This window comes from Bufo bufo, chromosome 2 (assembly GCF_905171765.1).
Source record: "Bufo bufo chromosome 2, aBufBuf1.1, whole genome shotgun sequence".
Classification (NCBI taxonomy): domain Eukaryota; kingdom Metazoa; phylum Chordata; class Amphibia; order Anura; family Bufonidae; genus Bufo; species Bufo bufo.
Genome location: NC_053390.1, coordinates 304,580,167 through 304,600,326, shown reverse-complemented (window position 1 = coordinate 304,600,326; position 20,160 = coordinate 304,580,167). Strand labels below are relative to the sequence as shown.

General features: G+C 46.5%; 1 protein-coding gene and 1 gene segment (V, D, J or C); both read right to left on the bottom strand.

The window, feature by feature from the left end:
- Positions 1-20,160, bottom strand: part of LOC120989007 — a 769,594-nt gene that overhangs the window by 192,462 nt on the left and 556,972 nt on the right. The gene's annotated exons all lie outside the window — the stretch shown is intronic.
- Positions 1-20,160, bottom strand: part of LOC120989010 — a 369,628-nt gene that overhangs the window by 53,887 nt on the left and 295,581 nt on the right.

Here is a 20,160-nt window from a genome sequence, read left to right as displayed (position 1 = left end):
AAAAAAAAACAGGTCTCACATTTCTATTCAAGCAAATCTGTACTGTTTTAGCTGGTCAAGTTATTTGTAGCGACCGTAAAAGCACATTTTTTTTTCTGGGTTGAAAAACTATTCCCAAATTTGCCATTCTCAAAATAACTAGTTTCTGGTATTTGAGGCCTACTTGAAATCTATCCCAAAAAGGATATCTTACATTGAAGGTACTGATAGTGTCATTCAGAAAAACCTAAGACACACGCTACCGTTCAGATAGAAGTCTGATTCTGAGATTAAACCTTAACCTGTCACACAGTGCAAAAAAAAACAGGTCTCACATTTCTATTCAAGCAAATCTGTACTGTTTTAGCTGGTCAAGTTATTTGTAGCGACCGTAAAAGCCCTTTTTTTTTTCTGGGTTGAAAAACTATTCCCAAATTTGCCATTCTCAAAATAACTAGTTTCTGGTATTTGAGGCCTACTTGAAATCTATCCCAAAAAGGATATCTTACATTGAAGGTACTGATAGTGTCATTCAGAAAAACCTAAGACACACGCTACCGTGCAGATAGAAGTCTGATTCTGAGATTAAACCTTAACCTGTCACACAGTGCAAAAAAAAACAGGTCTCACATTTCTATTCAAGCAAATCTGTACTGTTTTAGCTGGTCAAGTTATTTGTAGTGACCGTAAAAGCACATATTTTTTTCTGGGTTGAAAAACTATTCCCAAATTTGCCATTCTCAAAATAACTAGTTTCTGGTATTTGAGGCCTACTTGAAATCTATCCCAAAAAGGATATCTTACATTGAAGGTACTCATAGTGTCATTCAGAAAAACCTAAGACACACGCTACCGTGCAGATAGAAGTCTGATTCTGAGATTAAACCTTAACCTGTCACACAGTGCAAAAAAAAACAGGTCTCACATTTCTATTCAAGCAAATCTGTACTGTTTTAGCTGGTCAAGTTATTTGTAGTGACCGTAAAAGCACATTTTTTTTTCTGGGTTGAAAAACTATTCCCAAATTTGCCATTCTCAAAATAACTAGTTTCTGGTATTTGAGGCCTACTTGAAATCTATCCCAAAAAGGATATCTTACATTGAAGGTACTGATAGTGTCATTCAGAAAAACCTAAGACACACGCTACCGTGCAGATAGAAGTCTGATTCTGTGATTAAACCTTAACCTGTCACACAGTGCAAAAAAAAAACAGGTCTCACATTTCTATTCAAGCAAATCTGTACTGTTTTAGCTGGTCAAGTTATTTGTTTTGACCGTAAAATCACATTTTTTTTCTGGGTTGAAAAAATATTCCCAAATTTGCCATTCTCAAAATAACTAGTTTCTGGTATTTGAGGCCTACTTGAAATCTATCCCAAAAAGGATATCTTACATTGAAGGTACTGATAGTGTCATTCAGAAAAACCTAAGACACACGCTACCGTGCAGATAGAAGTCTGATTCTGAGATTAAACCTTAACCTGTCACACAGTGCAAAAAAAAACAGGTCTCACATTTCTATTCAAGCAAATCTGTACTGTTTTAGCTGGTCAAGTTATTTGTTGTGACCGTAAAAGCAAATTTTTTTTTCTGGGTTGAAAAACTATTCCCAAATTTGCCATTCTCAAAATAACTAGTTTCTGGTATTTGAGGCCTACTTGAAATCTATCCCAAAAAGGATATCTTACATTGAAGGTACCGATAGTGTCATTCAGAAAAACCTAAGACACACGCTACCGTGCAGATAGAAGTCTGATTCTGTGATTAAACCTTAACCTGTCACACAGTGCAAAAAAAAACAGGTCTCACATTTCTATTCAAGCAAATCTGTACTGTTTTAGCTGGTCAAGTTATTTGTAGCGACCGTAAAAGCACATTTTTTTTTCTGGGTTGAAAAACTATTCCCAAATTTGCCATTCTCAAAATTACTAGTTTCTGGTATTTGAGGCCTACTTGAAATCTATCCCAAAAAGGATATCTTACATTGAAGGTACTTATAGTGTCATTCAGAAAAACCTAAGACACACGCTACCGTGCAGATAGAAGTCTGATTCTGTGATTAAACCTTAACCTGTCACACAGTGCAAAAGAAAAAACAGGTCTCACATTTCTATTCAAGCAAATCTGTACTGTTTTAGCTGGTCAAGTTATTTGTAGCGACCGTAAAAGCACATTTTTTTTTTCTGGGTTGAAAAACTATTCCCAAATTTGCCATTCTCAAAATAACTAGTTTCTGGTATTTGAGGCCTACTTGAAATCTATCCCAAAAAGGATATCTTACATTGAAGGTACTGATAGTGTCATTCAGAAAAACCCAAGACACACGCTACCGTGCAGATAGAAGTCTGATTCTGTGATTAAACCTTAACCTGTCACTCAGTGCAAAAAAAAAAACAGGTCTCACATTTCTATTCAAGCAAATCTGTACTGTTTTAGCTGGTCAAGTTATTTGTAGTGATCGTAAAAGCACATTTTTTTTTCTGGGTTGAAAAACTATTCCCAAATTTGCCATTCTCAAATTGTGGTGAACGGGAACAATGAGGAAAACATCTAATAAGGGACGCGGACGTGGACATGGTCGTGGTGGTGTTAGTGGACCCTCTGGTGCTGGGAGAGGACGTGGCCGTTCTGCCACAGCCACACGTCCTAGTGTACCAACTACCTCAGGTCCCAGTAGCCGCAAGAATTTACAGGGATATTTGGTGGGGCCCAATGTCGTTCTAAGGATGGTAAGGCCTGAGCAGGTACAGGCATCAGTCAATTGGGTGGCCGACAGTGCATCAAGCACGTTCACATTATCTCCCACCCAGTCTTCTGCAGAAAGCGCACAGATGGCGCATGAAAACCAAGCCCATCAGTCTGTCACATCACCCCCATGCATATCAGGGAAACTTTCTGAGCCTCAAGTTATGCAGCAGTCTCTTATGCTGTTTGAAGACTCTGCTGCCAGGGTTTCCCAAGGGCATCCACCTAGCTCTTCACCAGGGGTGGAAGAGATAGAATGCACTAACGCACAACCACTTATGTTTCCTGATGATGAGGACATGGGAATACCACCTTAGCACGTCTCTGATGATGACGAAACACAGGTGCCAACTGCTGCGTCTTTCTGCAGTGTGCAGACTGAACAGGAGGTCAGGGATCAAGACTGGGTGGAAGACGATGCAGGGGACGATGTGGTCCTAGACCCCACATGGAATGAAGGTCGTGCCACTGACTTTCACAGTTCGGAGGAAGAGGCAGTGGTGAGACCGAGCCAACAGCGTAGAAAAAGAGGGAGCAGTGGGCAAAATCAGAACACCCGCCGCCAAGAGACTCCGCCTGCTACTGACCGCCGCCATCTGGGACCGAGCACCCCAAAGGCAGCTTCAAGGAGTTCCCTGGCATGGCACTTCTTCAAACAATGTGCTGACGACAAGACCCGAGTGGTTTGCACGCTGTGCCATCAGAGCCTGAAGCGAGGCATTAACGTTCTGAACCTTAGCACAACCTGCATGACCAGGCACCTGCATGCAAAGCATGAACTGCAGTGGAGTAAACACCTTAAAAACAAGGAAGTCACTCAGGCTGCCCCTGCTGCCTCTTCTGCTGCTGCCGCCTCGGCCTCTTCTGCTGCTGCCGCCGCCTCGGCCTCTTCTGCTGCTGCTGCCGCCGCCTCGGCCTCTTCCTCGGCCTCTGGAGGAACGTTGGCACCTGCCGCCCAGCAAACATGGGATGTACCACCAACACCACCACCTGCGTCACCAAGCATCTCAACCATGTCACACGGCAGCGTTCAGCTCTCCATCTCACAAACATTTGAGAGAAAGCGTAAATTCCCACCTAGCCACCCTCGATCCCTGGCCCTGAATGCCAGCATTTCTAAACTACTGGCCTATGAAATGCTGTCATTTAGGCTGGTGGACACACACAGCTTCAAACAGCTCATGTCGCTTGCTGTCCCACAGTATGTTGTTCCCAGCCGCCACTACTTCTCCAAGAGAGCCGTGCCTTTCCTGCACAAACAAGTGTCCGATAAAATCAAGTGTGCACTGCGCAACGCCATCTGTGGCAAGGTCCACCTAACCACAGATACGTGGACCAGTAAGCACGGCCAGGGACGCTATATCTCCCTAACTGCACACTGGGTAAATGTAGTGGCGGCTGGGCCCCAGGCGGAGAGCTGTTTGGCGCACGTCCTTCCGCCGCCAAGGATCGCAGGGCAACATTCTTTGCCTCCTGTCTCCTCCTCCTCCTACTCAGCTTCCTCCTCATCTTCTTCCACCTGCTCATCCAGTCAGCCACACACCTTCACCACCAACTTCAGCACAGCCCGAGGTAAACGTCAGCAGGCCATTCTGAAACTCATATGTTTGGGGGACAGGCCCCACACCGCACAAGAGTTGTGGCGGGGTATAGAACAACAGACCGACGAGTGGTTGCTGCCGGTGAGCCTCAAGCCCGGCCTGGTGGTGTGCGATAATGGGCGAAATCTCGTTGCAGCTCTGGGACTAGCCGGTTTGACGCACATCCCTTGCCTGGCGCATGTGCTGAATTTGGTGGTGCAGAAGTTCATTCGCAACTACCCCGACATGTCAGAGCTGCTGCATAAAGTGCGGGCCGTCTGTTCTCGCTTCCGGCGTTCACACCCTGCCGCTGCTCGCCTGTCTGCGCTACAGCGTAACTTCGGCCTTCCCGCTCACCGCCTCATATGCGACGTACCCACCAGGTGGAACTCCACCTTGCATATGCTGGACAGACTGTGCGAGCAGCAGCAGGCCATAGTGGAGTTTCAGCTGCAGCACGCACGGGTCTGTCGCACTGTGGATCAGACACACTTCACCACCAATGACTGGGCCTCCATGCGAGACCTGTGTGCCCTGTTGCGCTGTTTCGAGTACTCCACCAACATGGCCAGTGGCGATGACGCCGTTATCAGCGTTACAATACCACTTCTATGTCTCCTTGAGAAAACACTTAGGGCGATGATGGAAGAGGAGGTGGCCCAGGAGGAAGAGGAGGAAGAGGGGTCATTTTTAGCACTTTCAGGCCAGTCTCTTCGAAGTGACTCAGAGGGAGGTTTTTTGCAACACCAGAGGCCAGGTACAAATGTGGCCAAAAAGGGCCCACTACTGGAGGACGAGGATGACGAGGATGAGGAGGAGGTGGAGGAGGATGAGGATGAAGCATGTTCACAGCGGGGTGGCACCCAAAGCAGCTCGGGCCCATCACTGGTGCGTGGCTGGGGGGAAACACAGGACGATGACAATACGCCTCCCACAGAGGACAGCTTGTCCTTACCTCTGGGCAGCCTGGCACACATGAGCGACTACATGCTGCAGTGCCTGCACAACGACAGCAGAGTTGCCCACATTTTAACGTGTGCAGACTACTGGGTTGTCACCCTGCTGGATCCCCGGTACAAAGACAATGTGCCCACCTTACTTCCTACACTGGAGCGTGATAGGAAGATGCGCGAGTACAAGCGCACGTTGGTAGACGCGCTACTGAGAGCATTCCCAAATGTCACAGGGGAACCAGTGGAAGCCCAAGGCGAAGGCAGAGGAGGAGCAAGAGGTCGCCAACACAGCTGTGTCACGGCCAGCTCCTCTGAGGGCAGGGTTAGCATGGCAGAGATGTGGAAAAGTTTTGTCACCACGCCACAGCTAACTGCACCACCACCTGATACGGAACGTGTTAGCAGGAGGCAACATTTCACTAACATGGTGGAACAGTACCTGTGCACACCCCTCCACGTACTGACTGATGGTTCGGCCCCATTCAACTTCTGGGTCTTCAAATTGTCCACGTGGCCAGAGCTAGCCTTTTATGCCTTGGAGGTGCTGGCCTGCCCGGCGGCCAGCGTTTTGTCTGAACGTGTATTCAGCACGGCAGGGGGCGTCATTACAGACAAACGCAGCCGCCTGTCTACAGCCAATGTGGACAAGCTGACGTTCATAAAAATGAACCAGGCATGGATCCCACGGGACCTGTCCATCCCTTGTGCAGATTAGATATTAACTACCTCCCCTTAACAATATATTAATCTACTCCAGGGCACTTCCTCATTCAATACTATTTTTAATTTCATTTTACCATTATATTGCGGGGCAACCCAAAGTTGAATGAACCTCTTCTCTGTCTGGGTGCCGGGGCCTAAATGTGTGACAGTGGCCTGTTCCAGTGGTGGGTGACGTGAAGCCTGATTCTCTGCTATGACATGAAGACTTATTCTGTGCTGACATGAAGCCAGATTCTCTGTTACGCGACCTCTCTCCTCTGTCTGGGTGCCGGGGCCTAAATATGTGACAGTGGCCTGTTCCAGTGGTGGGTGACGTGAAGCCTGATTCTCTGCTATGACATGAAGACAGATTCTGTGCTGACATCAGGCCAGATTCTCTGTTACGGGACCTCTCTCCTCTGCCTGGGTGCCTGGGCCTAAATGTGTGACAGTGGCCTGTTCCAGTGGTGGGTGACGTGAAGCCTGATTCTCTGCTATGACATGAAGACTGATTCTGCGATGACATAAGGCCAGATTCTCTGTTACGGGACCGCTCTCCTCTGTCTGGGTGGCGGGGCCTAAATGTGTGACATTGGCCTGTTCCAGTGGTGGGTGACGTGAAGCCTGATTCTCTGCTATGACATGAAGACAGATTCTGTGCTGACATCAGGCCAGATTCTCTGTTACGCGACCTCTCTCCTCTGTCTGGGTGCCTGGGCCTAAATGTGTGACAGTGGCCTGTTCCAGTGGTGGGTGACGTTAAGCCTGATTCTCTGCTATGACATGAAGACTTATTCTGTGCTGACATGAAGCCAGATTCTCTGTTACGCGACCTCTCTCCTCTGTCTGGGTGCCGGGGCCTAAATATGTGACAGTGGCCTGTTCCAGTGGTGGGTGACGTGAAGCCTGATTCTCTGCTATGACATGAAGACAGATTCTGTGCTGACATCAGGCCAGATTCTCTGTTACGGGACCTCTCTCCTCTGCCTGGGTGCCTGGGCCTAAATGTGTGACAGTGGCCTGTTCCAGTGGTGGGTGACGTGAAGCCTGATTCTCTGCTATGACATGAAGACTGATTCTGCGCTGACATAAGGCCAGATTCTCTGTTACGGGACCGCGCTCCTCTGTCTGGGTGCCGGGGCCTAAATGTGTGACAGTGGCCTGTTCCAGTGGTGGGTGACGTGAAGCCTGATTCTCTGCTATGACATGAAGACAGATTCTGTGCTGACATAAGGCCAGATTCTCTGTTACGCGACCTCTCTCCTCTGCCTGGGTGCCTGGGCCTAAATGTGTGACAGTGGCCTGTTCTAGTGGTGGGTGACGTGAAGCCTGATTCTCTGCTATGACATGAAGACAGATTCTGTGCTGACATAAGGCAAGATTCTCTGTTACGCGACCTCTCTCCTCTGCCTGGGTGCCTGTTCCTAAATGTGTGACAGTGGCCTGTTCCAGTGGTGGGTGACGTGAATCCTGATTCTCTGCTATGACATGAAGACTGATTCTGCGCTGACATAAGGCCAGATTCTCTGTTACGGGACCGCTCTCCTCTGTCTGGGTGCCGGGGCCTAAATGTGTGACAGTGGCCTGTTCCAGTGGTGGGTGACGTGAAGCCTGATTCTCTGCTATGACATGAAGACAGATTCTGTGCTGACATAAGGCCAGATTCTCTGTTACGCGACCTCTTTCCTCTGCCTGGGTGCCTGGGCCTAAATGTGTGACAGTGGCCTGTTCCAGTGGTGGGTGACGTGAAGCCTGATTCTCTGCTATGACATGAAGACAGATTCTGTGCTGACATAAGGCCAGATTCTCTGTTACGCGACCTCTCTCCTCTGCCTGGGTGCCTGGGCCTAAATGTGTGACAGTGGCCTGTTCCAGTGGTGGGTGACGTGAAGCCTGATTCTCTGCTATGACATGAAGACTTATTCTGTGCTGACATGAAGCCAGATTCTCTGTTACGCGACCTCTCTCCTCTGCCTGGGTGCCTGGGCCTAAATGTGTGACAGTGGCCTGTTCCAGTGGTGGGTGACGTGAAGCCTGATTCTCTGCTATGACATGAAGACAGATTCTGTGCTGACATAAGGCCAGATTCTCTGTTACGCGACCTCTCTCCTCTGCCTGGGTGGCTGGGCCTAAATGTGTGACAGTGGCCTGTTCCAGTGGTGGGTGACGTGAAGCCTGATTCTCTGCTATGACATGAAGACAGATTCTGTGCTGACATAAGGCAAGATTCTCTGTTACGCGATCTCTCTCCTCTGCCTGGGTGCCTGGGCCTAAATGTGTGACAGTGGCCTGTTCCAGTGGTGGGTGACGTGAAGCCTGATTCTCTGCTATGACATGAAGACAGATTCTGTGCTGACATCAGGCCAGATTCTCTGTTACGGGACCTCTCTCCTCTGCCTGGGTGCCTGGGCCTAAATGTGTGACAGTGGCCTGTTCCAGTGGTGGGTGACGTGAAGCCTGATTCTCTGCTATGACATGAAGACAGATTCTGTGCTGACATCAGGCCAGATTCTCTGTTACGCGACCTCTCTCCTCTGCCTGGGTGCCTGGGCCTAAATGTGTGACAGTGGCCTGTTCCAGTGGTGGGTGACGTGAAGCTTGATTCTCTGCTATGACATGAAGACAGATTCTGCGCTGACATAAGGCCAGATTCTCTGTTACGGGACCGCTCTCCTCTGTCTGGGTGCCGGGGCCTAAATGTGTGACAGTGGCCTGTTCCAGTGGTGGGTGACGTGAAGCCTGATTCTCTGCTATGACATGAAGACAGATTCTGTACTGACATGAAGCCAGATTCTCTGCTATGGCATGAAGAGACTGATTCTGTGCTGACATGAAGCCAGATTCTTTGTTATGGCATGAAGAGACTGATTCTCTGCTGACGTGAAGCCAGATTCTCTGCTATGGGACCTCTGTCCAATTGATATTGGGTCATTTTTATTTTTTTTATTTTTATTTTAATTCATATCCCTATCCACATTTGTTTGCAGGGGATTTACCTACATGTTGCTGCCTTTTGCAGCCCTCTAGCTCTTTCCTGGGCTGTTTTACAGCCTTTTTAGTGCCCAAAAGTTCGGGTCCCCATTGACTTCAATGGAGTTCGGGTTCGGGACGAAGTTCGGTTCGGGTTCGGATCCCGAACACGAACATTTCCGGGAAGTTCGGCCGAACTTCTTGAACCCGAACATCCAGGTGTTCGCTCAACTCTACTCATCACCTTCCCAATAACATCCCTAAAGTGAAGCATTATGGTGACAGCATGGTGGTGTGATGTGGGGCTATTTTGCAGCGACTTGGACAGAGAGACTGTCAGACTTGAGAGAAAGCTGAATGGAGCAAAGTACATAAATATTCTTATTGTAAAACTGATCCAGAGTTCTCTGGATCTGTGCTGAGCGCTCACCATCTAACAAGACAATGACCATAAGCACAGGGCCGTCTTTGCCGCAGGGCAAAAGGGGCAGCTGCCCCGGGCCCAGTTGCTCATGGGGGCCCTGGCCCTACTCGCGACTCTGACTCTATGTATCTAATATGCAGCAGCGCAGCGCAGCACAGTCTACTCTTCACAGACTAGACAACTTGAACTTACAGCGAAGGCGAACCACTTCGGCCCCCCGCCCCCGTCACTCACGTGCTAAAAGGGGGTGTGTCTTGTGTGAGTCACCGCAGCCTGGTGAAGCGCCACGACGGAGAAGGCATCAGCAGGGACTAAGTCCCCGCCTCCGGTCCGGAGGCTAAAGGGATTGGGTGGCAGTGGTGAGCGAGTCACAGCCTCACGTGACGTGACCACTTACCAGACAAGAACCAGACCAGTCTCAAGTCACTGACCTGCTGACCTGACCTACCTAATAATAGTACAGTCAGGCAGCCAGCCAGAGTCGACCTGCCACTGCCGCGCCAGGAGGGGAGGACAGGACTGAGGAGGAGGTAAGCAAAAAGCTGTGGCACGCTGCGCATAGGCATATATATATTGACTTTATTTTATATTAGAAGAAACCGGTCAGGTCACCAGATCCGACCATTCATAAATTTGTGGGGGATTATTATAGAGAGCCCCAGGCGACAAGGGCAGGGGTTGGGTTCTTCTCTCTGTCTGACTCTGCTGCTGAACTGTGGCCTGGGGCCATCACTTGCCACATTTACTAATCTTTGCTCAGGGGGGCCCTCATGGTGTGGACTGGACTGGTCATTTTCACTAAGGAATAGTTTAACCATTTATGTGCAAAAGAGAAAATAAGAAGTCAGCTCCAATCAGATATCTGCACATAGACCAAGACTCTGGGTCTATGTGCAGATATCTGATTGGAGCTGACTTAGTGACTTCTTTTTTTCTCTTTTGCACATAAACGGTTAAACTATATTCCTTAGAAAAAATGACCAGTCCACACCATGTGGGTCTATATTTATGAGGGCCCCCCTGAGCAAAGATTAGTAAATGTGGCCGGCCGGCCCCAGGCCACAGTTCAGCAGACAGAGAGAACCCAACTCCTTTGTCTCCCGTCTCTCTAATAATCCACCAGTAATTTAAATAACCCCATTAGTGGGGGATTACTATAGAGACGGGAGACAAAGGGGTTGGGTTCTCTCTGTCTGCTGGATTTTATTAAATAACTCACTGGCTATGCTAAATGTTCAATCATGGCCTCATGCACACGACCGTTGTTTTATTCCATGTCCGTTGCCCCGTTTTTCGTGATTTTCTGCGGACCCATTGATTTTCAATGGGTCCGTTGAAAACTCGGCTAATGCACCGTTTGCCATCCGCGTCCGTGATCCATGGTTCCAGTCCGTCAAAAAAATATAACCTGTCCTATTATTTCTGCGGAAAACGGTTTGCGGACCCATTCAAGTCAATGGGACCGTTAAAAAACACGGAGGCACAAGATTGTCATCCGCGTCCGCGTCCGTTTTATTCCTATCATTTGCATGGCAAACCTGTCTTAGACTTTTTTTACATTCCTTTATGTCTGGTGGTCCTCCAAAAATAAAGAAAGACACACGGAAACAAAAACGGAAACGGATCACAGAACAACGGAACCCCATTTTGCGGAACGGAACACAACAACGGTCGTGTGCATGAGGCCTATATGAAATTACAAAAGTATTCAGATCCAGGTGCTGGTTTGAAAACTGTTGAATATTTTTCGTGGAACAACCCCTTTAAACAAATTTAACTCCCCCAAGAAAATTTTCAAATATCTACCATGTAGAGAGTGAGTATAGTCCATGGAAAGTGACGATTGAGGCATTAGTGGCATGATACAGTCGCTGAGATCATTTTCCTGGCAGACACTGTAACACCAAATCACCCTCTTTCACAGCCCAGCACAGGCGGCGTTTTGCTCGTTCTGCTAGGGCACATCCCTGCCTGCTGCATCATCCAGGCTGTCTGTTGGCCTGTGAGCCAATCAGGGCAAGCCCTTCCCCAACTTCCTCTTAGGGTCATGTGAGAACCCTCCTTCTTGCTCCCCAGGGCTTTTTTCCCACCGACATGTTCACTAAAATGGTGCCATGTGCCGTTTTTTTGGATTCATCCAAAACAAACCCAGAAAGATTCGATTTCATACCTGTCTGAAAAATAGCAAAGTACTGGGTCGCTCATCCTTACACTTCAATATACAGTGACTATGACATAAATAAAGAAGTCAGGTCAGTTACACTAGCCTGCACTTAATTTAAGAAACTTAGCAAGATTTTTTATATATTTTTTTTTTAATGCGTAACTGGAAAGAGTATACTACAATGCATGGTGACTCTGATGCAAAAAAATTTAATGTGAGGTAGTCCACACTGTCGTGAGCTAGGCGAATGCGCTTATCGGTCACCATCCCTGTTGCGCTGAACGTCCTTTCGGACAGGATGCTGGACGAGGGGCAAGCTAACAGTTCCATGGCAAACTGTGCCAGCTCTGGCCACAGGTCAAGCCTGCACAAACAGTAGTCCAGGGGTTCATCGCTTCTCAGAGCGTCCACATCGGCCGTTAACCCGATGTAGTCGGACACCTGTTGGTCTAGGCGTTCCCTGAGGCTGGATCCGGAGGACGGCTGTCGATGGGTTTGCTGCAAGAATCATCTCATATCCAAAGTCACCAACACATCTTCAAACCGCCCTCTTCTTGCATGCGCTGTTGGATTGGTACCCGCAACAGTTTTTCTGTGAGTGAAAATTCCTCTGCCAGCGCCCGCAAAAGCAGAATGCAGCATTTATCAAAGCAAGGCATGGAAGTGCTGCATTCTGACAGCCCTCTCTGATGGTGGCAACATTTCCGCCATTTCGTGTTTGTACCGGGGGTCTAAGTACGTTGCCACCCAGTACTGGTCCTTGCCCTTTATGCTTTTTACACAGGGGTCCCTCTTCAAACACTGGAGCATGAAGGCCCCCACTTTCACTAAACTGGAAGCGGTGGAGTGGCCTGTCTCCTGCTCATCATCCAGGATAATGTCGTCCTCGTTCTCCTTCTCCCAGCCACGGACAACACCAGGGATCCCAGAAAAGTTTAAAGCATGCCCTTCTTGCTCCTCCTCTGTCCCGGTACCATTCTCCTCTGACTTCTCTTCAGACTCCTGTTGTTGACTTGTCTCAGATGGAGTAGCCCCCCCTGGGAATTCATCCAGCATTGCGACTTCCTCATCTTCTTGCTCCTGCTCCTCGATGGCTTGATCAATGACACGACGCAATGCACGCTCCAGAAAGAACGCGTAAGGTACGATGTCATTGATGGCGCCCTGACTGCAACTGACCAGTTTGGTGATATCATCAAATGGCCGCAGAAGTCTGCATGCGTCGTGCATGAGAAGCCACTTGCGCGGTGAAAAAAAAAACAAGCTCCCCAGAACCTGTCCTGCCACAGAGTTTGTACAGGTAGTCGTTAACTGCACATTTCTGCTGGAGCAGCCTATCAAGCATACAGTATACAAGGTGGAGTTCCATCGCTTCTGGCAGTCACAAATCAGACGTCTGACGGGCAGGTGTCAGCAAAGCGAGCCATGGCTGTGTAAGATCTTCTAAAATGGCCAGAGATTTTCCTGGCCTGCCGCAAGATGTCCTGGACCCCAGGGTATTTGGCAACAAATCGCTGCACGATTAAGTTCAGGATGTGTGCCATGCATGCAACGTGTGTCATTTTGCCCTGTTTCAGCGCGCTCAGCAGATTGGCACCGTTGTCGCACACCACTTTACCAACTGCCAAATTGAGCGGGGTTAGCCACTGATCGGCCTGTGACCGCAGAGCTCAAAGCAGTGCAGGATCGGTGTGGCTCTTGGCTTCCAGGAGCAACAACCGCAGCACTTCATGGCAACGTCTCACCTGGCACGTCGAATAGGTTCTGGGGACCTTGGGGGGGCGCAGCGGAAGAGACAGTAGCAGCAGAAAAGGAGGAGTCAGCCGAGGAGGAGAGGGAGGATGGAGTAGGAGAAGGAGAAGAAGAGGCAGGCCTGCATGCAATCCGTGGCTGTAACACCAAATTTACACGGGTGCCACAGGTTGCATGCTTGACGGCCGTCAGAAGGTTCAGCCAGTGGGCAGTAAAAGTTATGTACCTTCCCTGCCAGTGTTTGCTAGACCACGTGTCTGTGGTCAGATGTATCTTGGCACTGACACTGTGTGCCAGAGATACATTTACTTGCCGCTGAACGTGGCCATATAGCTCTGGGATGCCCTTCTGGGAGAAATATTTCTTTCTGGGGACCTTCCATTGCAGTGTTCCAATGGCCACAAATTTTCTAAAGGCCTCCGAGTCCACCAGTTTATATGGCAGTAGTTGGCGGGCTAGCAGTTCTGACAAGCCAGCGGTCAGCCGTTGGGCAAGATGGTTATACAGGTTATCCGGCGTCATCATTAGTGCAAGAGTATTGCCAATCCTCCCTCGCCGAGATCGTGTGTAGAGGCATAGTTCTCACGTGGTCCCTCCAATAGATGACCCGGTACGCATTGAGCTTTTATGGAATAAAGTTCCTTGTTTATACATTGGAGTCCACCGGTAATCTATTGGAGGGACCACATGAGCGAGGGAGGATTGGCAACAAGTGTCTTGACTCTTGAGCTTTATCTTTTGCCATCCTCCGTGGTGACGTGAGTAAAGACTTTTCCATTGACCAATGACCCTGTGGTGTTTAGAGTGACTAGAACACTCTTGCACTAATATGTAATTTATGTTTTTTTATCCTTTTATGATCAGTCCACATCCCTCCAACTAGCACTATCTCCCTTACCACAAAGGGTGAATCTCAAGGGATTACTGATCCCGGATTAATCCCTTTGGGCCAACTGGCCACTTTTGCTTCTATAATTTTCAATACTGTGTCCAACACTGGGGCTATTTCCATCAGCTGCTTTCCATCCCATCACCTCTATTTCTGGCGCTCCACTGGTTCTTCCTTTTTTATTTTATTTTTTCTCTCCATTTCATCTTCCTTTGCCTGTCATTTTCAAAATGACCCTGTGACAAAAGTCCCTATAAAAGAGCAGTATTTGTGGAAGAAGGTATATCACACTCCTGCCTCAATCAGTTTTTTTGGGGGGGCAACTGGTTAATCCCACCAGTAGAAATTATTTCTTCAAATAGTGTTTGTCACTCTGTGTAGATGCGGTAATGCAGCAAAATCGCAGACAAATGCTGCACTACCTAAATGCACTATATAGAAAGTATATTATTGGTATATAACACCCCTACTTCAATCAGTTTTTTTGGGGGGCAACTGGTAAATCACACCAGTAGAAATTATTGGTTCCAATAGTATTTGTCACTCTGTGTAGATGCGGTAACGCAGCACAACTGCAAACCAATGCTGCACTACATAAATGCACTTTATAGAAAGTATATTATTGGTATATAACACCCCTGCTTCAATCATTTTTTTGGGGGGGGGGGGCAACTGGTATATCACACCAGTAGAAATGATTGGTTCCAATAGCGTTTGTCACTCTGTGTAGATGCGGTAACGCAGCAAAAACGCAACCAAATGCTGCACTACCTAAATGCACTATATAGAAAGTATTTTATTGGTATATCACACTCCTGCCTCAATCAGTTTTTTTGGGGGACAACTAGTAAATCGCACCAGTAGAAATTATTTGTTCCAATAGCGTTTGGCACTCTGTGTAGCTGTGGTATCGCAGCAGAACTGCACACAACTGCTGCACAATACAATTGCACTATAATATACTTTCTATGTTAGAAAGTATAAGTATATTACACCGCTCAGTAAGTCACACATATTGATAGCACACCTATACCAGACTTTTGTGGCCCTATTAGCTAGCATTTTGTGTCCCTAACAGCCTGTCCCTGCTCCACACAGCAACCTCTCCCTATACTGACAAAGACTGAATGTAAAATGGCGCCCAGATCAGGTTTATTTATAAGGTAGGGGGTATGTCCATGTGCTGAAACGTCTAAATTGGCTGTCCTGTACCACCTGATGGTTGTCATGGGTCAAAGTTCTTCACAATATAAAAGAATATGGCGGACGCGAATATCGCTTTATGTTCGCCCGTTCGGCAAACCCCGAACAAGCAAAGTTCGCCGCGAAATGACCGCCGGGCGAACCGCAAGGCCATCTCTAAATACCACATTACTCAGTTTAGTAATTGCACACACAATTTATATGAAGCAGTACAGTGCTGTTACTAAGGGTATAAATACTACCTACACGAGAAAGAGGAAAAGCTCTAAATAAGATGTCTTTTAAACTTGCGACCTTATCTCTTTGTTAACCAACATCTTGGGTGCTGGCATGCAATGGGAGCTTTCAAGTATCTAACCTGAGCTAAATGACTGATTCTGATTCTTTATATGCTTTTACATGATATAATTGCTGCTTTATCTGTATATGTATTTTATCACTGCTATTATTCAGTAAATCACTTACTCACTTAGCCATTATTTGAGCCCATTTATTCCCATATCCCAGAATTCACAGTGAAACAGGAAGGGAAACTATTAAAACTGGGAAATAACATATATTCTTTGGTTCAAACCGCTTTCACAGCCGCTCCAATCGTACCAGCCAGGCATTTTTTTCCTGACTGCAGCAGTGCTGTGCCTGGGTACTCCTCATGACCACTGCAGCCAGTCACTGGCATCAGCAGTTTATGGCCATATACTGCTGAGGCCATTGATTGGCTGCATTGGTCATTTGTGTTATACAGGCACATTGCTGTTGCTGCCAAGAACTTCATTTATGCTAACCTGATGAAGGGGACCAAAGCTTCTCTGAAACGCGTTGTTTCTTTTTGTGTGCACATTTTAATTAAATAAAGAAGACCTTTCTTCATTCAAGACTGTCTATACCGTGTTTTTGAGCGCCAGATCAGGAACTTTGTCTTTCTCTCAAAGTACCTTTTGGAGGGACTGGACATCCTCTCCAAAGGAATACGACCTGCGGCAGCACACCCGACGACAAGATATTTTATAACAAGCTTTCAATAGGGTTGTGCCTATATATTAGCACAACCCTACAAGGTGAGCCTCCATTGCATGTTTTTTATATTATAAACACCATTTAGAGCGTACTACCCTATTGTACGCTTTTTTACTGTGCGCCAAAAATCTAGACACGTCCGTAATTCCAAACAACTGCCAAGAACATGACATCATGACTGCTGCAGCAAGGAGGATTACAGCAGCAGCATTAGTGCAAAAGGCCTTGAACCAGTGAGTATATGTTATTATAATGTCTGTTTGCATTATTTTGAACTCAGACAACCCCTTCAAGTGCCAAACAGGACTGGTCCTAAAGGGATTAAGCCATTCATGTTAAAAAAAAAAAAAAGGTCACTGTAATGTGACATAATTGTGTAACAGGTTTGCAATGCAAGAGATTACCATAAATTGAAAAATAATAATTGGTATATGACTGAATGGAGATGTATGTAATGGATAAGTGGCATGGGAATGTCAACTAGGTTTTTGTACAGGGCTACAACACTGTGCTGCCACCCCACACACTAAAACAGAGCTGAACTAAAACCTAGTATATCTAGATGAAGAAGGAGGAAACTGAATGCTTTCACCATAATAATCTTAAAGGAGTTGTCTCCCCACAGACAACCCCTTTCATATGGGAACTGATTTTGTAATGAACCAAAAGGAATATATAAATGTCACTGACATATGCGCGCAACTAGGTTCCTCTCAAATTATTTTTACTGTATATTAATAAATTCCAAAATCAACTAAAGTTTAGAGATATTAGAAGTCCAATTCAGTGACTTCAAGTCCTGTGAACATATTTAGTCCATATAGCTGATGGAGATCAGCGGTAGATTGAAGAATGACCACACACAACTACTGTTTTGTGGTGTCTCCCTTCCTCGGGCATGTGTGCCCTGTGCCCTGTGTGAATAAACAGTGTATAAAATGCAATCAGATATTTATAACAGGAATATTAGAGGACATCAACAGCTATACACTTATATTGTTTCTCATTGTTTTGTGACTGCAACAGGCCGTAACATCAAGACATACTACAGGCTTCGCAGCATCCTTTATAAACCCCAAATATTTTTAACAGGAAGGAACAAAAAACACAGTTAAATTACAATTCTCGTTTTAACCCCTACAGTGTCCAGTATATAAAAAAAATTCAATACACCTCCGCTTGGAGCACCTTCATCTCAATTCACTCAACATCATGTCCCTCTGTTTCTTCTAAGATAAGCCATTTTATGTTAAACACTTTATGACCAAATTCAGAAAAGTGTCATGATACTCCTGTCTCAAGCGATTTTTTTTCCTCACAGTTGCGCCACCCATTTATTCACCACCAGTTTATTCCGCAATCCAGGGGCAGATTGGCCATAGACCTTACAGGGAAAATTCCCGATGGGCCGATGCCCAAGTGGCCGCCTGGGTCCTCCTTACGGTCGGACAGTGGAAGTTTTTGGGGATATATTTTGTCCTGCTGGCAGTATTTTATGATGGACTGTGGTATTTGGCTGTGTTGGGTTGCATAATGTACCACAATATGGTATTGCTGGCCCTGCCTTCCATCAATTTGGACCCGACTACAAAACGGGGCCACTTTTAGTATTTTTCCAGGGTCACTTTAAGTTCCCAGTCCGCCCCGCCACAATCTGTCAGTTCTTTGTAAAAAATAAAAAAAATGTTCTAATGTTCTACAGGCAGTGCAAAGGCATAATGAAATGATCACTCTGCCTTAGGACAGGTCTAGCAAGTGATCTAGATACTCTTTTTGGGGCACTTAAAGGGCTGCCTTCGTGGGACAACCTATTTGTCTCTCGCGCTCTACCCCACCTCTCTCTATCTCTCTTTCCTTAGATTCAAAATTCACCAGCATTTTTTCTCAAGAATTTGAATAAAAAAAGAAAAAGTAAAAAAGAATAGAAAAAAAAAGAATAGAATCAATTTGCTAATTTCTAAAAGTGACAAAATTCCATCTGGAAAGAAAGAGCAATACTTTACAGTGAATATAGTTAAATCCAAGCCCAATATCTGTATACTAACCAGTAGAAATGAGTAAAGTTTAGAAAAATTTGATTTGGCAGCTTTGCTGAACTTTGTTATTGGTTACGAATTACTTTGTCACAAAACGCCGCCCCCTCGTCATTTAACCCTCAGATGCCGCGTTCAACGCTGACTGCGGCATCTGAGACTCACATTTATCTCCTCAGGGGTTTATCTGGTGTTAAAAAATATAAAAAAATACCTCATGATCACATCACCTCATTATACTCACTGATGATGTCACCGTGTGCGGCCAGCGTGATCATGTGGTGACATCGTCAAGCTCACTGCAGATCCCTTGGCAAGTTTTCTTGAATCAAGACAGGAGTGGATGGCCTTTCAGCCACCATTTTTTGAATCATTACCACAAAACACAAGGAAATTCATTTTGTGGACAAGAATAAGCATTTCTATAGTGGGTGGCCCGTTCCATGACCAGCATCTGTGTTTTGCGGATCTGCTATTTGCGCAATACACAGCACGGTCGTGTGCATGTAGCCTTAATGGGATTATCCACTTTTTTTATTTTTTAATCTCTCCCCTCACCCAGCGGGACCTATGAAGAGAACTATACTTAGGAGCTCCTTGCTGCTTGGTTACTGCTCTGTGGTCCTTGGCTGTCTTCATTGCTCTTCCAATTCCAGCCTATAAACTTCCTGCCTAGATGGGGTCACCAACGCTGCTGCTGCTGCAGTCAATAACTGGGTTCAGTGCTGACATGTCCCCAAGCAGCACAACACTGCAAGGACAGGGGCTGCTTGGGGACATGTCAGCACTGAGCGCAGTCATTGGTTGCAGTGGCACATGTGGCTCAATCCGTGCAGGAAGCTTTCATGCATAGACTGTAAGTGCAGTGAAGGCAGCCCAGTACCCATGGAGCTGGAACAGAGCTATGGGGAGCAGGTAAGTATACTTCCCTTCACAGTTCCCACTGGATGGGCGGAATTTAAAAAAATCAGCCCCTTTAAGTGAGCGTTGAATAAAAATTGACCTTATAGCATTTTAAAGAAAGTATCATGGAATTGTAGAATGAGCAACTTCCATACATACTGTTAGGCATATCAAATTATTTAGAGAGTTCAGTCCTAATGTTGGACTGGGGTTCCTTGGGTTGTCCAGAGGAAATTTTTCTCGGGACCTAACCCCTATATCATCAATAATGTATAACAGGTTTAGAATCAAAGAAATATACCTCAGAGGCAAGTCAGTGGCTTCGAAGGCAGCTCCAAATGGGATTTCTCTTGGACCTTTGAGAGCCACTATGGTTTCAGAAACTGGGCCCACCGGAAGATCCTGTGAAACTCTGGTGGGTCAGTCCGACCACGTTCTGTCCTACTGTTAAATGATAATTCAATTTATTCAAGGTACTTCCTATCATAGCTGCTGTCCTGCCTCTTTCAAGTGAAACAAATTTAGATTGCCTGAAAAGTGTTAATTCTAAAAAGTGGGTATCAAAAAATGGATATAATGACCTACATACATTTTGCTACTGGAATAAGCTCTTAGTACAGGGCCATATACACTACCTTTCACTTTATTTAGCAGTTCAATTTCACTGGCAGTGACATAGAAACATAGAATTTGTCGGCAGATAAGAACCATTTGGCCCATCTAGTCTGCCCAATATACTGAGTACTATGGATAGCCCCCAGCCCTATCTTATATGAAGGATGGCCTTATGCCTATCCCATGCATGCTTAAACCCCTTCACTGTATTTGCAGCTACCTCTTCTGCA